The 21,925-nt window shown below is 38.5% G+C and overlaps 1 long non-coding RNA gene across 3 annotated transcripts in view; it reads right to left on the bottom strand.

Annotated features, from left to right (window-relative positions):
- Nucleotides 1-3,192: 3,192 nt before the first annotated feature.
- Nucleotides 3,193-21,925, bottom strand: part of LOC146767596 (uncharacterized) — a 74,480-nt gene continuing 55,747 nt past the window's right edge. Inside the window, exons 2-4 of one of the 3 annotated variants that reach the window (XR_014954792.1) lie at nucleotides 20,544-20,590; nucleotides 17,309-17,379; nucleotides 3,193-14,142 (exon numbers count right to left, since the gene is read on the bottom strand). This is a non-coding gene — a long non-coding RNA (uncharacterized LOC146767596). Of the gene's footprint in view, nucleotides 20,591-21,925 lie in introns of all 3 variants that reach the window. The other 2 variants (XR_014954790.1, XR_014954791.1) reach the window with 2 other exon arrangements.

Below are 21,925 nucleotides of genomic sequence, written 5' to 3'. Positions count from 1 at the left end.
TGAGTCAGGGAAGACAGACATGTACTCAAAGGAAAAAAAAATTCTAACCAACTGGAAAAAAAAACCAGGCTTCATTCTTGAAACAAGAGCCCTCAGGGAACTTATCATAATGCTTCCAATCTCTTGGTCCTTTTTCATAGCACAAAATCATAAAACAAGAATTTATGTTCTTAAGCTAGTGAGCCAATGAAATGAGAGGACATGAAGAAAGAGTGTTGACAAATTATTTTGGCAGCAAGCTAATTCCTTCAGAACTCTCTTTTGTGCTGAACTGAGTCTAGAGAGAAAACTCACTGATTTGAAATTTTAGTCTGTGCATTCTAGAGTTTTATGCATATTTGGAAGGTCCCCAGGGGAAAGCTTTCTGCAAATTCAGAAAGCATTTCTAATTAATTAAAAAAGCTTTTGTTTCTATGTTCTTACTGAATTTTTTGTGGCATTTTCATGCTAAGGCTTCTTGAATTATATATAGAAGACATTAATCAGAGGAAACTGAGGAGGATTTTCAATATTCCAAATGTGAGCACTGTCACCTCTCTTTAGACAGCCAGACTTCTAGCCTAGTTTTTAAAATGTGGAGCATCCAGAAGTTTCAAATTAATTCCAAAGAACTGCCTTTCTAGAGTCCTGCAACCCATTGTTCACAGCTGCAGATGCCGAGGAAAGCAGGAGTGAAGCACAGCCCAAACAGGAGGAGTTGTCTCCTCCTGCATGCCTTCAAGGTGGTCAGCATTTGCAGTTCAATTGTATTTTCACTTCAGAAAGCAAATTCCCACGTAGGACTGATCCTGTTTTACTGAGTCCCAAAGGAATGAAAGAATGGAACTTTAGGGGAAGAGTCGTTCAAGCATATTCCTACATGCAATCTCCTCTAATATCATATGTGTATCCTCTCTTTTATTTTTTTTCAGCTTTCTCAAGGATTTAATTTCCATTTACAGGCATTGTACCAGATATTTTCTTTACATTTACTAAGCTGATTGAAGGACAACTTTTTTAACTGTGTCTATTGCATTTCAGCTCCACCCAACCTATGAAACAGCATAAACAATGAAAGTCCCATCAAATTATACCACTGAAAGTTACATTACATAAAATAAAACAAAATGATGCATACTCCAGAGACCTAACTGTAAACATATTTGACAAAAACAATGAAACTATCTGAGCAATAACTAATGATAAAAAAAATCTTAAAGAAAAGAATGAACAGAACATTACAGAAATAAGGGAGTACAGCCATGCCTGAGATAAAATAGCTACCCATGCTATTTGACAACATAAATGCAATTATTTCAGAGGAAAGAATACTCTAAGCCAAGAGAATTATGAGACAAAACTGATGGACAAGGAGAGAGGATTCACACTTCATGTTTCCACTCACATAACTTTATAAACAGTATGTGTTGCAGGAAAAATGTAATAAAAGAGGGAAGCAGTAAGTCATTTTTCAGTCTATAGTTTCATTACTAAATTATTTCTCTCTCACTCCCTCCTCCAGAATGATCAGGTATCTTCAATGGCAAAGAGGATGTAAAATGCTAAAACTAAAAATACTTGCAGCTTTCTAGAGATGTTCTGTGACTACATGCTGTGGAATTTGTAATTTTCTCTTCTTCCCCCCTCCATTCCCCCCCCGCTTGTCCTGACCCTTTGTTCCCTTGTCCTTTCCCCTCGCCACACAGTCTGTCCCTGCCCCCCCGCCTTTCCCATCGCTGTCCCCGGGATTTCCCTGCCCCTCTCCCCTGCCTCCCGTCCCATTGGCCACAGCTCAGGTTCCCCCTGCCCCGGCACGGGGTATAACCGACCCCCAGTCAGTGTCCCGGGGTCTCGGGGACACGCTCCCACAATAAACACGTGTCTGCACCCGAGCCCCATGTTGCCATTTCGTCTGTTCCCGCGCTAGAACTGAGCCTCGCAGAGCTGGAGAGGAAAAGCAACCACCAGCTCTCCCCCGCTCCCGTCATGTCCCGCCAGCGTCTGCCCAGAGCCGGTCTCACATGGCAACAAATGGTAGCAGCGGATGGCTATTCCCATCAATTTGTGAAAGGGGGGATAGGGAAAGGAACTTTTCCACCGTAAGAGCTCTGCAGACGCTAAGAGGAGTTGACGCGCCAGGCGGAAAACAAACCCGAAACTCCAGGACCCTCTTCGTCCTCATCAGCATGCTCTCTACCTGCCCGAGAGCGGCCATGCTGCGGGGACAGCCGAACAGCAGGGGCCAGGAGCCAGGTAGACTTACCTGAGGAACAAAGAGGAGAGTCTGGCAGAGGCTCGATGGACTGAGCTCGAAGAGTGGCCTGTCAAGGGATGGCATTAGAATGGAGACCATAGGCTGACAGTGGCCGAACCCAGGGATTCAGGGGATGAACTCTGGGTTAACAGGAACACCCAGGTCTCTGGGAGAGCCAAACCGCAAGAGAATAAGTTCTCAGTTTAGCACGATTTTCCACCACCAAGGAGAGAGATAGAGATTTCATCGCCCGAGCCCAGAGGGTAAGTTGGGTCAGAGAAGGGTGTGGGACCCTGGCAGGCGGCTGGGCTACCTTTTTTCTTTTCTGAGTTTTAACCACCGTCCGCGCTCAGACGGGGACTGTAGCCTTGTATGTCCCTGGTGGCCGGGAGACTTTTTCTTTTCCGAGGAGGACGCAACCTCGCTCGGTCTTTTTTGGGGTAACTCATACTGGAAAGCTCCTTCTCTTTCTCAGAAAGCTGCTTTTTCTACCCTCTCCTCCCTATTCTGAGCTATGGGGGCAGGGGGGGTCAAAAGGACACCAATGGGACAGAATTCTAAACAGCGACACGTCAGCTATGGGAGAATTGTTAACATCCTAAGAGAGGCCCTTCCCATCCACGCATCAGGCCCCTGTCCTGTAGATTTCCCCCTCAGCTTCTGCGAAGCCCCCGCTTCCCTTTTCCCCACAGACTTCCCCAAACCTTCTCCATTGGGGATGGCAGCAGCCAAGCCGCCCCAAGCGCCCTGCCAGACACTGTTATCCTCCCTTAGGGGCGGCATTGGCCGTGCCTCCCCGGGCGAGATGCAGTGCACCCGGCACCCCCTCCCAAGATTGTGCTGGCCACGCTACAGGGATCCCATTTTCCCGCCTTGATCCTTCTCTTCCACCCAGGTTTTCCTGCCAGCCCCACCCCTGCCCAATGGCCCTACACCATCCTGCAGCAAGGCCAGCCTCTATTGGCAGGGAGGTGAGGTTGGATTAATCCCTCAGTCCTTCTTCTGGCTCCCCCTCTGATGGGAGGGATCACCAGAGGGGCCCCTCCATTAGAGGACCTTCCTTTGTAAGAGAGCTTTCCCCTTTGCTGTGGGGGGGGGGCCCTTCGAAGGGAGTGGAGCTGGAAACCCGGATGAGGGCTCCAGGGTTTACTTTCCCCTGAAACAGTGGTGACCAGGTTCACCCCTGTATGCCATCTCCTAAATGTACCTTGCCCAAAGTTCCCTTATTATTTCAATACAAGTTTTCCCCATTGCTTGTAATAATTTGGAAATAACTTTTTGGATTGAGTTATATCTTACAGAAGGAAAGATCATCCTCTCTAATTACTGCCCACAATGCTATGCCAACTTCACAATCAAATAATCAAATTGGAGAAACCACATCGCTGTTTGCTGCCTGTTTCTGCTCTGCTAGAATGCGAAAAACCACAAGCATCACATCATGAATCCTGCTTTCATCCTTGATACAGAATGAGTTTATGATAATTTTGTACCCTTTATCTTAGATTGTAATGTGGAAAAGATTTTTGCCCCATTCATTGTAAATATGATGGGTGTATCACTTTCTGATGTCTCTCGACTTAACGTTTTCTCAGTAATTTGTAACATTGCTAATTTGTTTTTACCTCAGAACTCCCTTTCCTTTATGTAAATTCAAAAGGTTGAGCTGTGGGATTTGTAACGTTCTCTTCTTCCTCCCCCCATTCCCCCTCCCCCCGCGGTCCCTTGTCCTGACCCTGCATTCTCTTGTCCTTCCCCTTCGCCACGCGGTCCGGTCCCTGCCCCCCCCGCCTTTCCCATTGCTGTTCCTGGGGTCTCCGGGGTCTCCCTGCCCCTCTCCCCTGCCTCCTGTCCCATTGTCCGTGGCTCATGTTCCCCCATGCCCCCGGCACGGGGTATAACCAACCCCCGGTCGGTGTCCCGGTGTCTCGGGGACACGCTCCCACAATAAACACGTGTCTGCACCCGAGCCCCGTGCCGCCATTTCGTCTGTTCCCACACTAGAACTGAGCCTCGCAGAGCCGAAGGGGAAAAGCGGCCCCGCCTCTCCCCTCCTCCCGCACTGCTCCCACAGGCATCCGCCTGGAGCCAGTCTTGCACGGCAACCACATGCACTTTAATGAACATAAGGAAGGGGTTCTTAAGATGTACCACCATGGCACATGTGTAACACCTAGTTCAGGAAAAGCTCTCTGGATGCATTTCAGTAAGCTGTTTTCTGTGCTAACAAGTTTGTTCTCTAAAAGAACATACCTAAATGAATATCACAGAAGATGTTTCAGCCATTGAAAAATAAATCCGGTTTCAGAGGCGCAATATGATACAATAATATCATAACAGCAGTAGGAAGTTCAAACAAGTGAAGATTGTCTTGTTTCTCACACCAGCCTCCATCCAATAGTACTGTATGCTTATTTCTATTCCAAAATTGTGAGCTCTCAAGATAACATTTTATATCCCAGTCCAGATGAACAATCATGGGAAATGTTTTCATTTTTTAGGAAACAAGTTTGATCCCTAGCCTGAGATATCTATGCTTGTCACTTGATTAAAAATCCATGGTAGCTGGTTTTGCTATTTCAAACTCCTGAACTGGTCTTCTCAGTTTAAATACATATTTCTAAAAGTGTACTATAATAAAGATGGCAGAAGAGCTAGGTTAATACGCATAGTAAACAGTTTAATTTATTTACTAGATTAAAGAATTTTATCTGGTTTCTGAAACAGCTCATTCAAAACTTAACATTTCAGTTCTAGAAGTGACATCATATTGGTTTGTTATAACAGTAGTAATATTTCATGCCTGCTGATGTCACTTTCATGAAACACCCTTAGTCCAACATCATAATGGCTACTTGAAAGGTCATGCAGTGATGTGCATGTGAGGTTATGGCTGCTGAGTTTCATACAAGATGAAACTCACTGAGGGGATAACAATTTGCACAACTCATACAATTTTTATGAGACAGTTGTTATACCAGAATGAAATATATTTCTTCCAGCAAGATTTTGTTTATCTGGGAACCTATGGATGAGCAACATACACAATACAAACTCTAAAAAGTGACTTTTTCTACACACTGCAACTGTTTTACATTAAAATGCTTCAGAAATAAATCACTCGTACTATACCTAAGCTAGAAGTACATCTGATGGTAGGAAATACCTTATCTGGCCAATCACAGCTGAAAGGCTGAAATGTGAGCTACCATCACTCAGTTACACCTTTTTAAGTAGCTCAGCCTTCATAGAAGAGACTGACCAAAATTCCACACATTCATTTTGAATCAAAATAAAAGCACTTCACATTAATTTCTTAGATATTTTTTTTCTGCATGTGCATTAGATTTGTTAAAATACAAATTTTTTTAATGCTCTTTTTTGAAAAACTATACTCTTTAATAGTTGTGGTTGTATTTAAAAATTGAACTACCAAAAAAATTTCCATTGCTCTGTAGCTAGGAATACACATGCATGATTCTTTTTTGACTTTTAAGCCAAAACAAATCTGGAAATGTAGGACAAATAGATGGTTTTCGCTTCTAGTTCTGATCTGTATTATTCTACTATATTTTGGCTTTATCTCACATTGAGAGGATTTCAGTCAGAATGGAAGACAGAAGATGCTAGTTGCTTTTCCTCTCCAATTAAACCCATTAATCCTGAAGTCCTTAAAATACACAGCAAAAGAAGATGCAACTTATACATTATGTAAGGCAGGGGTGTATCAGTCTCTCAATTAAAAATTAAGGAAGCTGAGAGGAGATATCTTAAGAGACTTTATCAAGGTCACACTAAGTAAGGAAGAGCCTGCCAGTAGATTCTCCCAACCCAGAAAAATAGACAATATTTTTTCTATTTACAAATTTTATAAACTTACTTACATATATATCCATGTATCTGTGCATGTTTTCAAAATATCTTGTATTTCTTTTAATACCAGAACAATTCCATATTTTCAGCTGTAATGTTAGAGAAATAAGCTGTTTTCAGGCTGATGAACAAACTGGGTTTGAATGCTGAACTTATTAAGGACTTAGGTGAATTTCACAAACCACCCAACATAGGCAGTCTGAAACTAAAATTTGCAGGCTGGTCCAGTGCATTGCATGCTCCACATGTGTCAATGCTGACACAGGAGGAACATTATGCCTAACACACCATCTCCCACACAATTAATTAATCATAGATGGTATCTTCAACTTTCCTTCATTTATTTCTGATATTTAGCACCTTTGGAGAAAGGTACCATAAGAAGTTACCAAGTATTTTATTTATTTACAAACAACAGGTGCAATTACCAAAGCTTGCTTCTTAAATGTAGGCCATAATAAAAGGCAAAGCTAATTACTGATTAATATAAAAGCATAAGATAGAAACAATGTATGATTGAGGTCATACATTGCAATGATTAATGACTGTTTTCCAGAAAACATTCACTGAAAAATTACTTGTAAAATTATGTTCCTCTAAGAATTAATTAATCTAAAAGCTTTAAGAAAATATAAAAGCACAATAATCAGGAAGTTAGGTAAGCAGTTTGCTCTAATTTGTAAAAAAGAAAATTTGTATAATTGATTAGTCTGAGAGCAATTACAGAGCTGGCAAAGCCTTCAAACAACAACCAGCTTAAGAACAGCATACTAGTAATTGGTTTTTATTCATCTTCCCAGTACACTTATTTGCAAAAAAAACCAGCCAGAATTGCTGTGCCATTTTTTTGATATATGAAGGAAACAATACTATGCATGTGCAAAAATGTGGTCTGTTGTCGTGGTTTGACACGGAAAAAGAATTTTTCTCAGAAGGAAGAGGTCAATTTGGATATTGACCAATTGAAGGTGGACACGCCTCTGAGAACACAGAGGGTTAAAAGCAGAATTCCCAGGGGAACTCGCTCTCTTTGGTTCCGGTCAGCCGCAGTGCAGCCTCTCCCCTGCCCGGCCGTGGCTGGTGGGGAGGGGAAGGCCCATGGCCTGACTGAGGTGGGCCAAGGGTGGAGGGGCTGGAACCGGGCTGGCCCCTGCAGATGGAAGGGTGGAGAAATCTGGGATGTCTCCGTTCCCCCAGAGTCGAGAGAGAGAGAGAGAGAGAGAGGAAGAGACAACAGCAGTTTTTGTGAGCGTTACACCATGGGGAAGGAGAAGAGCGGGGGGAGCCACAAGTTGCCGAGCTGCCCGTGGGAGCCGGAGAATCCAGGCAGAGAGCCAGCCAGGGAGTCGGGACTTTTAACCCTTCCCTGAGAAATGAAAGCTTTGTGAAACTTTTATCCTCCTCGGTTTGAAAGAGAGGAAGAGAGACAGCTTGGACTCTGGGATGTTGGAAGGAGGAATTCTAGGTGGGAGGAGATGTCGGAGTGGTTTTTTGGCTGGACATTTTCCTTGGTAGCCACAGACTGAACCAATTTTATCCTCCAAGAGAGACTGTATTTTAGGAGGATGCCAGTGAGCCAAGAGACCTGCTTCAGCTGGGAAAAGACAGAAGTGGAGCGAACAGAGAAAAGTTAGGGGGTTTGTGGTGGTGCCCCCTGTCTTCAGAGAAGAAGAAGAGAAGATCTCTGTTCTTGGACCCTCAGCCCCAGGGGAAAATGGGGGGGACTGCGGTCCCAAAAATGAAAAACTGAACTGTTGTTTTTTCCCTCTTGGCAGAGCATCCTTGAAAGGAAAAATCCTAAAAGCAGTCTGTCCATCCATGCATTGGTGGTGAGAGCACTGTGCATGGAAAGGAGAAGGGTCACCATGGCAAACTTTTTATCCAGGCAGTGCCATGTGTGACATGGAAACACGGGATATGGCAGCTGTGTTTCTTGGGGGATCTGTGGCACAGGAGAGGCTCCTCTCTCCCTCAATGGACTGAGTATTGATTATCTGGAGGTTGGGAAGTTAATTGGGGTTGAGGTTGTATCTCGCTGTGGTTTGTTGGAGTTGGGTGGTGGGAGGAGGAATGTTTGAAAGGTTTTAATTTTGAATTTTGTGGGGTTTTTTTTCTTTTTTTCTTTATAGTAGTATAGTAGTAGTAGCTTAATAAAGTTTTTTCCCTTGTTATTAAGCTTGGGCCTACTCTGCTGTTTCCTGATCGCATTTCACAGCATTCAATTGAGAGGTTGCATTTTCATGGGGGCACTGGCATTGTGCCAGTGTTAAACCATGACATCTGTGCACATCCCACTGTCAGTCTGCTGCCTGTGACTAATGGCAAAAGATAATTTCAACCACATCAGTCAAACAGACTTGCATTCCAGCTTGGTTTATAGGCCATATGAAGAAGACCTCAGACAATGTTCTGCATCAAACTCTTTTTAATGTTTCAGAAATCATCCTCCTATTTGTGATCTTCAGAAGTGTCATGAGAGGGAGTTAGGGATATTTTTTTCTTCTAGACATTACAGTGATGGCCACACGTCAGAGTGAATGCTTGTGAGGAGCAAGCCATTAAATCATCCACAACTAAATCTGCAATGCCGCTGTCTACCATGTGTGGGAGACTAGAAAGAAAATTTACCTGTGATGCTACATAAAATACTTCATGGGCCACATCTGGCCTACAGCATCTCATTTGTGAATTTACACCAAAATAGATAGCTTGAAGCCTTCTGTTGGAGGATGTGAGGGTGTTTTGCAGCAGTGACTGCTGCTTAATAAGTGCATGTTTCACCTTTGTGTGCTATGGAAAGCGCTACAGATGATCAAAGCCAGAGTGAGATTTTGAGGTGAAGAAACATTGAATAACTGAGAACAGAAAATAACGTCATTTGAAATGTGAGTTGCTCATTCGGGGTCACTGCTATAACAGGGCACCAAATACACCATAGCAGAACATCCAGAATATCAAAAGTGTCAAAGGCAGCATTTTTCATGTAGTATAAAGTATATAGTTTATGAATACTACATCCTTTTGCATCAGCAAACCTCATAACTAAAAATGACAAAGGACGTATAAGTGATGTGACCTCTGACCAGTAACATGGGAATATTACTATTTAAGATCTTGCTGACTCAGTTCAGTTCAGAGTTAGCTCTAAACATGTGCTTTAATATCTTTTGACTTTCAGTACCTGCTTAAATTTAAGTTTGTATATACATAATTTTTTCTCAGTCAGGATTTGGTATAATATATCAATAGTAAGCAGATGTAGGTGAAAAACAGAAAAAAATATTGGGGGTAAAAATTGAAGTGAATTTTTTTCTATCCACAGAAATTAAGAACTTAAAGAAAAATCAGTTGTAGTTTTTCAAATAAATACATCTGTATTATACCTGCACTATAATACCTTTGGACTTTTATCTACCCTTTGAAGAATTGCAGGAGAAAACCAATTAGAAGAAACTCTAAGCTACTGCATATGCATAGTACACCTTAAAGTACAAAGCAAGGTCCTTAGAAGGAGGAGCTTTCAAAGCTAAAGAGAGGCTACTAAGCAAGCTTGGAGATGGTACATGGAGAAGAACGTGTTTTTATATGGATTTGGGTGGAGCATTATTCTGGTCAGACTATTAGAGAATGAATTTTACAAGCAAAAAAATCATTCAGACAAAGACAACATTCAAAATATATTTCTAGATATATAAAAGTATTTGGAAGAAAATAATATGGAAATACTGCTAAGAAGAAATTATCATTACACATACCCATGGTGGGTAAGAGAAGCAGAAGGTTGCACTGGGTCTGTCTGGGATGGAGTTCATTTTCTGCATCGGAGCCCTGGTGATACAATGTTTTGGACTTGTGGCTAAAACAGAGTGGGTAACACTGAAGTTCTGACTATTGAGAAGTAGTTGCATGACTCAAAACTTTCTCAGTTGCTTTGTTGGTCTCTGCCAGCAAGTAGGCTAGGGGTGGGCAAGAATTTGAGAGGGAACACAGCTGGTGCAGCTGGCTCAAGCTGGCGAAAAGAGTTCATGCCAATATATCATCATGTTCAGCAGTAAAAATGGCAAGTTTTTCTTCCAAAGTAGCTGTTGCTCAGAGATTGCTTGTTGGTCAAACCCAAAACACACAACTGCAAACAATTATCAAAAAACCCCTGCAGAACGGCACCAAAACACCCCCAGAATACTATCTTCTTCCTTCCACTATACTGATTATCAATGAGGAACATGTGCTACAGGGAAAATATTTCTCTATATTTAAGACCAAGATATTCATAAATATTCTTAAGAAAAGCTTTACTTCAAATTTGAGATCGCTTTAATTAGATAACCAGTTTTATTTAGCATAGCAGCTGATCACTAGGAGAAAACTTTTCTGCATACAAAAATAAATTCTATGAAAATACTGTGTTAATTTAAAATATAACACAATGGACACATGTATATGTATCATATACAAAACACATATAAACACAACATAGAAATATTTGTGTACACACAAAACAGGTTTCGAAAGACTAGGTTCTCTGCTGCTGTTTATATAATCAGGTGTGTTGAAGTGACTATTTTTAGGTAATAGAAGTAATAGTTTCATTAAAAATGAAAGGAAACACTAAATTTAATATTTAGTTGTTAAACAAATTTAAAAGTCATGTCATTCTTAACATTAGAGTGGCTCGAGTCAGACTAACTGCAAATACTGAAAGCCTCAGTCAGGGAATGTGTACTTTTAATTGGAAACTGCTGTAAGGAATCAACTTTCTCATGGAGACATAGTGATGATATGTTTGTTGAGTTTTTTTTTTTAATTGTGTTAGCACAAAATACAACTTACTTGCAAACTTATGAACTGACAGTGAGGACAATTTTATTCTGTTTAATAAATAATTTCAAGTTTTCACCTCTTGTTGTCTTGCCCCAGGTTATTAACATTACTTTTTACTTCTGAAAGTCAAAATCCTATGACTCAGAGGCAAGCTGTTTTTACCTTCTCTCGCCTTGTTTACACAAATAGATATCTCATGCCAAAGTGTAGAGTCCATACAGGTCAGACTTAAAACTAAATTTGGGGAAAAAATGCCAAACTTATATTCACTTCAACTGCCTTTGGTGCCAATTAGCAATTGTTGATTAGCAATTGGAAATGCAAGTTTTAAGATAGATACACTTGGTTTTTCCCTCAGACAAGCATTCAAATTAATTTTGTCTGTTAAAACAGATTAAATAGCTCATGAAAGTCATTGATAGACTACATTCATAACTTAGCAGATATATTAGAAGATATTTTGAGTAGTACTGTCATGCAAAAAGGAGCTAGAAAATATATATCTATTATATAGAGACATGCTAGTGTCCAGGAGCTGAGAGCTATATATATACACTTACACATATTTGTACATACATATTTGTGCATGAACATTGTAACAAAGTATCAATGGCCTCATTAACATTTTACTGTTGCACTTGCCCTATTCAACATTACTAATGGTAAAATCATCCTGAAGGAGTTGGTCCCTATGTTCCATAATTCATTTTCTTCTTTAATTCTGCAATAGAATTCTGTTTTCCTGGATTTTACAGTTATACATATCTAGTGAGTTTCCAATGCTGTGAAACATTAGTTTAAAAATATGGAGACATCTTTGGCAAAGAAAAAAAGGAAAAAGTTATCTAGACCCACTATTGCTAAAGTTCATTGCTTTGCTATTATCTATAAAATATTCATGTACATCTAATTGTTCCAAAATTTTAGGTTAATCCTATTGCCTGGTCTTTGTCTCATAACAGCATTGCAGTCACCCAAATTCAGACTACATGCCACTCACTGTGCTTAGAACTGCTTCATGACTCAGTTGCAAACAAACAAAAAAGCTACTTGTAAGTAACTTTCTAAGTCATATTCTATGCTCAGATGCACCTGATGCTGCCATTACTAAGCACACAAGATGAGAACATGATGATGTCAACAGTTTCCCTTTTGGGGATTTGTTGACACTGTTTTCTGGCATTTTTTTCACCCAGTGACAAGAAATTTTTAAAGCATTGTCTTAAGTACGACCTTACAGATTCCATCCTTTAAGGAATCAATGTCAATTTTCCTTCAGCTTGCTGACTTGAGGCCCATATTTCCTCTTGTTTATCCTTTATCAGTGTCATAAATAAATCACTATAATGTTCAAACTTTTCAACCTGATAAAATACAGTTTCATTATATGACCTTTCTCGTAGCATGTTAACTGATTCTGATATATAGTGTCCCATGATATCACCATTTCTTGGCCATTTATTTTAAAGTCTAATTCTTACCAGTTACTTCCCTTTGTAGCTTCAAGAGCAGTTAGAAGCTCAAGTTACTGGTTTTCTAGATTATTCCTACATCATTCCATATCCTTCCAAATAGTTTACTCAGAATGGTCTCCAGAAGCATTGGGTTTTCTTACACATATGAAAAAACACCTGAATAATAAAAAAAAAAATACATTCAAGATTTTTCACACAAGTTTTCTCCTAGAAACAACAATTAGCATTTATTAGGGATGGTGGAAAATTGAAAAATTCAGGAGAAATATTTTTTTCTTCCTCTTTATTGCTTGGATACAGGAACTTAGCTCATAGGACCAATGTAAGTAAGATGAGAATACAGATTTTGTTCATTATTCTCTACTACAGGCATAAATATATGACTCAAATTTAATAATTATCATTCCGTGTACTCCTTTCATTTTGCAACCAACTAAAAACAAAACCCCTAAAATATATACTACCCCTAAGAAATACAGGCACTCCTAACATCTTAACTTTTCAACAGCAGAATTTTACTAGGACATTTTCTACACAAGGCAACCCTAATTCAATAATCTAATTTTTTCAGTTAACATTTTAAATCAACAGTGGGCAGGATAGTGAAAGAGGTAGTCTGAGAAGAGATCTGCTGCTAGAATAACTGTGCAAAATCATGTCTGAGTGAAGGACACTAAGTGTGAAGGAAATTTAGGCTAATATTTCAGAACTAAGTGCAGGGAATCCTGTAGTCCAGGACAGCTTGGATGAATGGAGACAAGATATCTCTGAAGGCTGCTCTTAGAATATCAGGTTTATTATAGATGGAGAAAGGTCCTGCTTGGAGCTGCCAGACACAGCACGTGGCAAGGCCTGAGGGAATGGGGGAGGGGAGGGACAAGGGGTAGAGAGGATGCTCCAGGAGAGGGTGGAAGTTCCAAGGGGTGGGGGTTCCAAGAGAGCATCTGGCCATTCAGAGACCCCTTATCACCACCTTCAAGGTGGGCTGGGCCAATGGGGTCACAGACACTTGATGTTTCAGGGGAGGGTTGCAGGTGTGGGATGAACCATACATTTTGGGGGTTGAGATGGAACAATCCATTTGACTTTTGGACTTATATGTAGGTAAGGGTATTGTCCAACCAGCAGGGGGGATTGTTTTCATCCTGGCTGTACTATTGTAAATCTTTTGTGAGGCAATTATATTTGTTCATCCTTCCCAACACTAAGGAAAAAGGGGGAGAGGGATAATATATTAATCATTTTACAAAACTGTTATTACAATCATATGGCAAATGCTGTAAGTCAACACAATCACACAAAAGGCATTTGACTCAGTAACAGAAAGGAAAATATGGCAAAGCCTGAATATACTGAATAATATTCTGGATAATTCATTCATTGACACCTCATTTATTATTAATTTTTTAAAAAATTCTCTAGCAGCACCAACTTTTAAGTTTGCCACAATTCAGTTCACTGGGGTTGAAGAGGCGTGCTGTGACCAGGCTATGATTTGATTATTAATGTTGTACAGGTTCCAAACTGTTTTTCAGAATGCCAAAATTCAAAGAAAACATTATAGGAGCTTACCTGTGAACTCAAAGCTGTCTTTTGCTTACAACACCAGGCAATCATGAAATCAGCTCTATGCCACATACACTGCACCTCTTCCCATCTTGCTGCGGACGACTTGCTGACAGCTTGTTGTAACATGCACAGTACATGTATTAGCCCTTCCATCATTAAAGTCTGTAAGTTCTTCAAAAGAAGATGATGCACTTCTTTATACTTAATTTACTGGACTAGAAAATATATCTAACATTATTACAATTTGTTCATATTTTGTCAGAATTTTTAAAGAATATCAATTTATTTGTTCATTTGGTTTAGTGGACCTTTCATTGTATTTAACCCCAATTTATTTTAACAGCTGAGAGAAACTCATGGAAAAACAAAAAAAGCAAAAAATACCCCCTCTCAGCCACCATTTGAGATCAGTTATTATATAATTCTTGTAAATTCTGAACAACAAATTAAGATTAGATATATGAAAAATATTTTTATATTAAACCAGATATTATAAGATATAGTCTTCATTAATTTATAATACTCCATAAATATTAGAGCATGTCTTTTCAGTCTCCTCCAAGAAACAAATATATGCTTCTATAATTGTGGAGATAATAAAACCAGTTAGATATGGTTTACAAACAAGACTTTTGCATTAGGAGTTTTGTGACAGAATGTGAGGAAATTAAAAATGCTGAATTATAGCTGCTTAACTGCAAAATTATTCATCTATCTGCTTTTGTTCTGAAGAGCCATTGTAAATACTGCATTTGACTGTGCATTTCTGTGTGCCAGAATGTACTAAACAAATTCTATAAGGCTTCTGTAGATGAAAGAGATTGAGATGAAACAGCTTCTCACACACAATCTGGTCCTTTTGATTACATTTATAGAACCTCCAGTCATTCCACAACCCCACCAGTTCTTTGCTATGGCTTTCAAGCTGTGACAATTTAGGTAAGTGAAACATTAAATAGCTCATTGTAAGTCCACTTCTGCACCATAGGAATTGATGGCAGCGTTGCCATTGATTTCAATGGGAGTTGGATTACAGCTTGGAACACATCACGTGTACATTCATCAGAAACATTTAAAATTCAAAGACTTTCCAAATTTCTTCAAATCAGTTATACTGAACCAATCTTACTACAAATTGGGAAGAGGTGGCAGGCCAGTTTTTAGAGTACTACAGAAGGCTATCAAAATAAACTAAGAGTAAAAGCTATTCACTTGTTCTGCCATTTTTATCCAAATATCTTGCTATGGCTTCTGTGACAAGAAATCATCAGGAAGTAAAAATCCCTTTCCAACAAATTTAACATAATAGACTAAAAAGAGCAGGGACAAAAAAAAAAAAATTAAATTTTCTTCCAAGACAGGCAAAATATTTATCTGGCAGAAACTGATCTACTATGAAGAAGTTACCATGCACATAATTCAAGATTCCAGGTTACAACAAATTGCACAAGCAAGCAGCTTTAGTAATTTAGTGTAAAAGATAGTAATTCAATGTCATCAGAATGAGACATATCCCAAGTGGGTATACTTCTCTCTTACATCAGACCAAAGAGGCAAAGCCCAACCAGCCTATGATAAAATAGACAGATTCTCAAAAAAAAAAACAAAACAACTCTTCCAGAAAGAGGCTTTATACCTCTGTGTTATTCTCAACAGCTCTGCTACCTGCCAAGCAGTTTTTTATTATATATGAGAAAGACCTTAATTCCAGATACCTTTCATTATGTCCTAACACTACCATCCTGCATAGGTAAGGAACTTATTTGTTACTTTTTAAGAGGAAGTAGTGTTGCATGGCAAATTTGTGTCACTGCCAAATATCAAACAAAAGCCCCTGTAAAGCTCAGAAAAAAAATAGGAAAACTTTGTGATAAATGAATTGTCATAATTTTCAATCGCTTATTTTCAACCCTATTCAAGACAAGGAAACTGACTTGAATTCCTGAAAAATTTGAGGAACAGAAGATGTTTAGAAGTTCCTGCCATATCTGCCAACTTCTATATGAGCTTTTATACTAAGTGAGCTGCAATCAATTCATTAAAAAACAATTTAACAGCTTAGACAAGGGCAGGAAAGCAAGCAGTGGAAGTAATTTCAAGAGAAAGAACATGACATATGGACCTTTTTTCATTTGACCTGGAAAGGTAAGGAAATGGCTAATATTAGAGTCCCTTGTGAGGTATTGTTTTATTATGTTCAAATAAAACAGAATATTACCTTGTCTAGTGTTTTGTAAAGGATCTGGTAGGTATTCAAAGGTTTCACTTCATTTTTTTGGGTGACAGAAATATTCAGAAATAAGCCTCAAGTATTATTTTTAAGTCTTGTCAAGCAATTTGGCTGATCTTGTAAAATTTTAGAGCCCAGAGTTTTACCGGCTCCATCTCAGCCCCGGTGCTTGAGCACGTACTCTGACTATGCCAGGATAAGAGATGAAAGTGCACTTTAGTTTCCTGCAGCAGAAAACCCAGATATGTGAAAGAGCAGCAAGTTTCTGTGCACCTCCCTGCAGTCCTGCCTTTCCAGGTTTACCAGAAAATGAGGCATTACTGTGTCAACGTGCCTGTCCTTAAGCATAGACACAGCCATTTTTCTCAAACTGTCTAAAGCAAAGTCAGAGGTACCAACATTGACCCAAACTACATTTAAAGCAGTCTAAAACTGAATCACAAACTTAATGTATCTTTACTATATAGCACAGGTTTAAGCTTCTGCTTAGATTTTAGCCAAAATTTCCAAAATTAGTTATATTAGAGAATGTACATTTTGGAAAAACTGCAGAATACATCTGGCCTTGAAATGCTGAATATGTTTTACTTATATAGTTTAAAGCCTCATTTTTAAATTAACTTAGTTCAACCAACACTTTCAGTCAAGCAAGTGCCACAGCATCTTACTTTCTTATAGATACTCATGCAGTATACTTCATTTGAAGGGTGAAAGTATATTGCTAAGCATTATACCTCCTGAAACAAATCCCTTTTGGTCAGTACAATTGCCAAATCATAGCAACAGACAAAAAAAAAAAAAAAGTTTAGATTTACATATTTGTGTGTGTACATGCATGAAAACAAAAAAAAAACCACAATCAGTTTAGAGGAAAGCATTATGGCGACATTCAAATGTCAGTTTACCACTTTTCAAGGCTAAAGATTTCTTGGGCATAATTTTCAAATAATCACTAAGGACTTGAAAACTTGCACAGCCCTGGTTGTATTTGAAGCACTCTATTAAAACTGCAGTTAACTCAAAATTGTGCAACAGAAAAACAAAGCAGTCATTTAATGTTCAATATGAACGCTTATCAAATTTTTGCAACATTGATTGAGCTGTTACCGTCATTTTAAGGTAATGCAAGTTCACTAATCTGCTCTGATGACAGTGGAGGCTGATGCAGGCACTTGAGGCTGGAAAATAAGAGGAATTGTTGCAGGAATACAATATTGCTGTTCTGGAATCACCACAATAAAACAAGAACATGAAGACAAAACAATTAAGAAAAGTTTTTACTTCCCCCCAAAACACAATAATTAGTTTTTTTTGGGCTATGTCTAATAGAGCATACGTCATTTGGTATACTGCTGTGAATGGCAATGATCAATGTTTATAGAGATTTATTCTTCCCAAAGTCTTCAAAATACACTCAAAGCTTGACAGATAAGATGATGATGATAATAAACCATTTATCAAATTGAAATACAGTCACCTCTGGGGTGAGCTGTGATATTAATATTTCTTCTCTGTGTTCACTGTACCCCTTAGAGAGTAGCATTATCTGATTGGACTGCAGCTACAAAATTGCTTCAAGATCCCTACCAACAACTGGGAGAATTTCTCCTGATTTAAAGGGGCTAAAAACAAAGGTATTCATGCTGCTCTAAATCTGAGTGTCTGCATTGGAGATAAGACAGATTTTTCAGCATAGCAGGATACTACAGCAGGAATGTAGCATGTCTGGAAGAAAAGGTTGTATCACTCTACTACACTGCTAACACTGAGACAGGTGCTGACCAACCTCATCAGAGTTCATTAAAGCTTTTTTAACCTTGCTAGATTAATTTCTAAGTTTAATTGTCTCTTCAAAATGAGAGCATGATTTCTAGTCTTACAGACTCTACACAGGTTTTATTTGGCTGCCATTTTTTCTAAACAAATTAATGCCCATTGAATGCAGTAATTTTAACGTCTTATGAGGTTTAAACTAGTTCCTTATGGAAATGGGAAAAAAGGTTTATTGCTCAATTTCTTCATATTAAAAATATATATATTTCTTCTACGAGTACACAGCATAAAGCACTATTTCAAGCACATTAATTAACTAAAAGAAATGCATCTCATCACATAGAAGGCCTAATAGCCAAGGGGACTTTTCATTATATATATATATATATATGAATAATATATATATATATGAATATATAAAAGGAAGAGTAAATCTTGATAATAATACTTTTCCCATCACAGAAATAAAGCTCATCTTTTTGAAGCATTGGTATTAGCAATACATCATCCACTCCTTAATTACTCTATTAAAAAATTAGAATGTTGATACCACGTGCCTTAAAAACTGTACAATTGTAAGAACAAAAATGGCTCAATCATTCCTGAAAATCCAAATTTTACACCAAGGAAATTAGTGAACAAGTCACTTTCTTCTAAATAATATTTCAGCAGGAAGAAACATTATTAACTCTATTAACATCCCTTTAGAAACAGAAATTTAAAGCAAACCAATAATATTTAAGTCTAGAGTTTTCTCTGATGGAAAACCTCAGTGCCATAGGATACATCAGCTAGCAACATTTCACAGAACCATTTGTGCACTTTGCTCATTGTAACTCATGACCACTCGCCCCTACACTGACACTCAAACATGGGCAAACAAATTACGCAGAGGAGAACATCACCGCTTTCTCCCAGTAAACATCACATGTCACATCCCAAGAGTTCCATTAATGAGTCAAGTTTAGAAATAATTCAATTACATAGCTGAGAATTAGATAGACTTCTTTTATCGCCTTACTACTTGTAGATAGTTTGTGGAAAAGCAGAATTACTGGCAAAAGTGCAATGGAACCGTGTAACAGATGTGCCTCCCAGGTGCAATAAGGCTTAGTGCTAAATGCTGTCCAGAATGGCTAAAATACCACACTCCCTCCCATAAAGGGCACAAGTCTCCACCTCCTTTTCCTCCACTAACAAAATCTTGCTGAGTTACCTAAAACAATATGCAATTAGTTATGCTTTTGTTAAGCACAAAACACTAACATATATCCTGTTTATGCTTTTTATATATTGCAATTTTCCACAAACTAATATGCCAATGCAAGAAAAATACACTGTGCATAATGACACATCCTTGCATATCAAATAACTAGCAAAATAAAAAGCTCAACTCATCACTCTCTTCAGATGTGCTATTCATTGCTTGAAACTATGTAATTGCCAAGTTAAAGTCCAGATTTTATCTGGGTCAGATTCACTTTATCTAAAAATAAAACTTTATTCTCTGAAAACTTTCCAACTAGAGCAGGCATTCCCTTAAGCCTATAAAATAAAAATAATATCAGCATCAGAGATACTAAAATATGAACATAGAAATAGAACACTGAAAGGATTGGGTCTGCTTAAATTTGGATTATAAATTCTACAAATGTAATTCCAAGTTCTTACTTTAAAGCAATATTACTATAGTGGATATGTCTCCTTAGAAACAGTCAGCTTTCATTCACCTTTAGTGGGAACATTAATACTGTAATTTCTTACCACTTTGCAGCTTTGAAGAATGACAAAAATGAAATACAGAGGCAATTATTTTAGCTTCTACTGGAATACCAGTTCTCTTTTATGTGAACTTTAAAAATTCCAGTCTGACATATCTAGAAATTTCTTTTAATCTCTTTTTATATTGGCAATGCTAACCACACGCTTCTCAGTGATTGCTTTTTTTAGTGCAATCCTTAATGTTTTACCTAATCTGCTGAAAAAGCTACCTACAATGGTCTCAGTTTGCTTCTCCTACATACAAGCTCCAAATATCTGATATTGTTCCTTTCTCTTTTTGCCCATTCCAACATTTGGAGTCACTCAACAGCAAGAGGAAGGGGTTTTTGGTGGTGAGAGGACGTGTCTCAGACACTGAATGTGGATGCCCTTCCTCTCCACCATCATCTTCTCTTCCCTGGAGTGAATTCCCTCCTATTTTTCCATATGTGAAAGGGTAAAAAAGATGGTCAATGCTACTAAGGAGACTGTAAAATGTGCATTCAGTAACCAGAAAGTGCTCAGATAACCCAACCAATTAAAGCCAACCAGTCAGAAGTCAGCTATACCATAATACCCTGCTCAAGGACTGTATATCCCACTTCTCCCAGAAGTATTGCCTGTAAAAGTCCAGGTATCTACTACAGTCCTCTTTCACAGTACTTTTCAGCTTTTATATCAGGTAATTTGCACAGTTAATACAAGGTGATAAAATGCCAGTTGCAGAGGAAGGCAGACTGGAAACAATCTCTATTTTTATGAAATAAACTAACATCAAGGATTTCCAATACTTTTATTAAATAATTACCTGATCCAAGAGCATTTGATCAGACCAGAAGAATAGTTGGATTTGTGCTGACAGGAACAAAAAGAAAATAAAGTTACACAGTCCACTCCTACTGTTGTACATCAGTGATGTCCATAAATAACCATGACTGTCAATTTTTTTTTCTGCTTTAGGCTTCTTCTGGCAAGTCACAATAATAATAGCTTCTCAAACCAGAAGGGAAAAAAAAAAGCACATCTAGACATATCATTATTACGGTGGTCTTCTCTGCAATCCAGGATTACAGGATTTCAAATGACATAGTTTAAGACATTAATTCAATACAAAAATAAAACTACCCTGTTAAAAAACTAGAAATCAAATTTTTTAAGCATTTTGGAAGTTGCTTTGCACAGCAGCTGAATGGAGCCTAGATTTGAGAGTTTATTTTCCCATGTCTTGCAAGGCAACAGTGATTTCCAACCTATGTGATCTTTCTCTGATATAATAAGAAAAGAAGTATACATAGATTCTTTACCATATGAGACAAGAAGAGTCAGCTCCAAAACTCATCAACCTCTTTTCCACATTTAGATCCTATTTCTCTGGGTAGGATGCTAATTTTTCCCTACTGGTAAGGAGTTGTATCTCATGCAATCAAAACAGCATCCTTGATAAAGGTCATTCTCTGTATAATGTCTATAATTTCCTTTCTAAATTTCCCCAGTGTTTTAATCTTATCACACTAGGTAGAAAGTAACTCAATGACTCATATTGCACATACCCCAAGAAGGAAGATAAACATTCAAAGATCTGCTATGTCAATACCTTTTACATCAAAAATTGACCAATTCTTCTGTTCCATTTCCACACATTTTTTTGCTTTCCGTAATTTACTTCTCACGTTGTTCATTACCAGCTTTACTTGGTGTTCTTTTGATCTTTTGCCACAATTTGTTCCTTAGCTTCTCATTAGCTGCTTTTTAAAACACAGGCAGCAGCCACTGGAAGCCATTACCATCCCAGGCTGCCTTTCCCTCTTCTTGCTAGAGATATTTCCATTTTTATATCATGCTTACAAAGTGATGAGTACTAGCTGATGTCTTTTTACCTAACTTCAGGGTGGGGAGGAGAGTAATAAAGATGTCTGCCCAGTCAACAAAGATCTGCTGGAAACACACACCTCTTCCTAAAGGAACTTAACCGAATCAAACATCATCTATGCGCATGCCAAATACAGGAAAGTAGAAAGACTAAACCAGTAAAGCACAAAGCCTAGAGGTCATTTTTCTGAACAAAGAAAAAAGCCAAATAGGAACAAGAAAGCACAGGTTTCCACACCCCAGACTGAGGCAATTATGGAAATGCCAGTGGCCATCTATTTTAGCTAGATGGAAACCCCTCTATGCTCTCATGTGACTCCA

The sequence above is a fragment of the Lonchura striata genome, chromosome 4 (genome assembly GCF_050655825.1).
Source record: "Lonchura striata isolate lonStrDom1 chromosome 4, ASM5065582v1, whole genome shotgun sequence".
In the NCBI taxonomy this organism is placed as follows: domain Eukaryota; kingdom Metazoa; phylum Chordata; class Aves; order Passeriformes; family Estrildidae; genus Lonchura; species Lonchura striata.
This window is presented reverse-complemented; position numbering and strand designations above follow the sequence as displayed.